The 2196-nt window shown below is 37.3% G+C and overlaps 1 protein-coding gene across 2 annotated transcripts in view; it reads left to right on the top strand.

The window, feature by feature from the left end:
* Positions 1-2196, top strand: part of TBC1D15 (TBC1 domain family member 15) — a 70880-nt gene that overhangs the window by 21065 nt on the left and 47619 nt on the right. The window lies entirely within an intron of this gene.

Raw genomic sequence — 2196 nt, 5'->3', positions numbered from 1 at the left:
TTTCCTTCTATTTCAATTTTTTGGAATAGTTTGAGAAGAATGGGCATTAGCTCTGCTTTAAATGTCTGGTAGAATTCCCCTGGGAAGCCATCTGGCCCTGGGCTCTTATTCATTGGGAGATTTTTGATGACGCATTTGATTTCTTCACTGGTTATCAGTCTATTCATGGTTTCTATATCTTCCCGTTTGAATTTTGCAGTGCATGTGCATTTAGGAATTTGTCCATTTCTTCTGTGTTGTCCAGTTTGTTGGCATATAATTTTTCATAGTAATCTCTAATGATTGCCTGTATTTCTACGGGATTGGTTATAATAGATCCATTTTCATTCATGATATTTCTCTAGGTGCTCTCTCTTTTCTTTCTAAGGAGCCTAGCTAGAGGTTTATCAATTTTGTTTATTTTGTCAAAGAACCAACTCTTGGTTTCATTGATCTGCACCATTGTTTTTTTGGATTCTATATTATTTCTGCCCTGATCTTTATTATTTTTTTCTTCTGCTGTGTTTGGGGTGCTCTTGCTGCTTCCCTTCTAGTTCCAGTGGGTGCTCTGATAAGTTTTGAATTTGCGCTTTTTCTAGTTTTTTAAAATTGGCCTGGATTGCAACATACTTTCTCTTAGGACTACCTTTGCTGCCTCCCAGAGATTTTGGATTGTTGTATTTTCGTTTTCATTGGTTTCCATATATTTTTAAATTTCTTCTCTAATTATCTGATTAGCCCAATCATTCTTTAGTAGGGTGGTTTTTAACCTCCACATTTATGGAGGTTTTCCACACTTTTGTCTGTGGTTAATTTCAAGTTTCATAGCATTGTGATCTGAAAGTGTGCATGGTATGATCTCTATTTGTTTATACTTACGGAGGGCTGCTTTATGTCCCAGTATGTGATCAATCTTGGAGAAAGTGTCATGTGCAGTCGAAAAAAGGTGAATTTCGTAACTTCAGGATACAGAGTTCTATATATATCTATCAATTCCATCTGTTCCAATGTGTCGTTCAGGTCCATTGTTTCTTTAGTGATTTTGTGTCTGGTTGATCTATCCATTGCTGTCAGTGGAGTATTAAAGTCCCCTGCAATTACCACATTCTTATCAATAAGATTGTTTCTGTCTGTGATTAATTGTTTTATGTATTTGGGCACTCCCGAATTTGGCACATAGATGTTTATAATTGTTAGCTCTTACTGATGGGGAGACCCTACAATTATATGTATATTATAATATAATGTCCTTCTTCATCTCTTGTTATTGCCTTTACTTTAAAGTCCAGTTTGTCTGATATAAGTATGGCTGCTTTGGCTTTCTTTTGGCTTCCAGTCGCATGATAGATATTTCTCCATCTCTTTACTTTCAACCTGAAGGTATCTTCAGGTCGAAAATGAGTCTCTTGTTGACAGCAAATTGGTGGGTTTTGTTTTTTGATCCATTCTGCTACCCTGTTTAGTGTGGTTGGAGCATTCAGTCCATTTACATTCAGTGGTAGTGGGTTTAGATTCATTGTGTTCGCCCTAGAATTCATGTTTATAGTGGTGTATCTGGCACTTTGTATCCTTTGCAACATTTCCCTCATAGAGTCCCTGTTAGGATTTCTTGTAGGGCTGGTTTGGTGGTCATGAATTCTTTCAATTTTTGTTTAGTTGAGAACACTTTATCTCTCCTTCTGTTTTGAATGAGAGGCTTGCTGGATAAAGGATTCTTGGCTGCATGTGTTTTCTGTTCTTCACATTGAAGATTTCCTGCCATTCCTTCCTGGCCTGCCAAGTTTCATTAGATAGGTCTGTAACCACTCTGATAGGTTTCCCTTTTTACATGAGAGCCTTTTTCTCCCTAGCTGTTTTTAGAATTCTTTCTCTTTATATTTTGCCAGTTTCACTATGATATGCCATGCCGAACGTCGATTCAAATTACGTCTTAAGGGGTTCTTTGCACCTCTTGAATTTGAATGTCTTTCTCTTTCCCCAGATTGGGGAAATTCTCAGTTATAATTTGGTCTGTATCCCTTCAGGACCTTTCTGTCTTTATTCCTCTTCAGGAATTCCTATGATATATGGATGTTGTTCCGTTTGATTGTATCACTCAGGTCTCAAATTCTCCTTTCCAGTTCCTGGATCAATTTCTCTTTATCTCTCTCTCTTCTCATTTACCTATTCTTCTCCCTGCCTTTCATTCCTTGGGTGGCTGCCTCCATTTTATTATTC

This window comes from Suricata suricatta, chromosome 10, assembly GCF_006229205.1.
Source record: "Suricata suricatta isolate VVHF042 chromosome 10, meerkat_22Aug2017_6uvM2_HiC, whole genome shotgun sequence".
Lineage (NCBI taxonomy): Eukaryota > Metazoa > Chordata > Mammalia > Carnivora > Herpestidae > Suricata > Suricata suricatta.
Note: the sequence above shows the minus strand (reverse complement) of the source record. Positions and strands in the feature narration are given on the sequence as shown.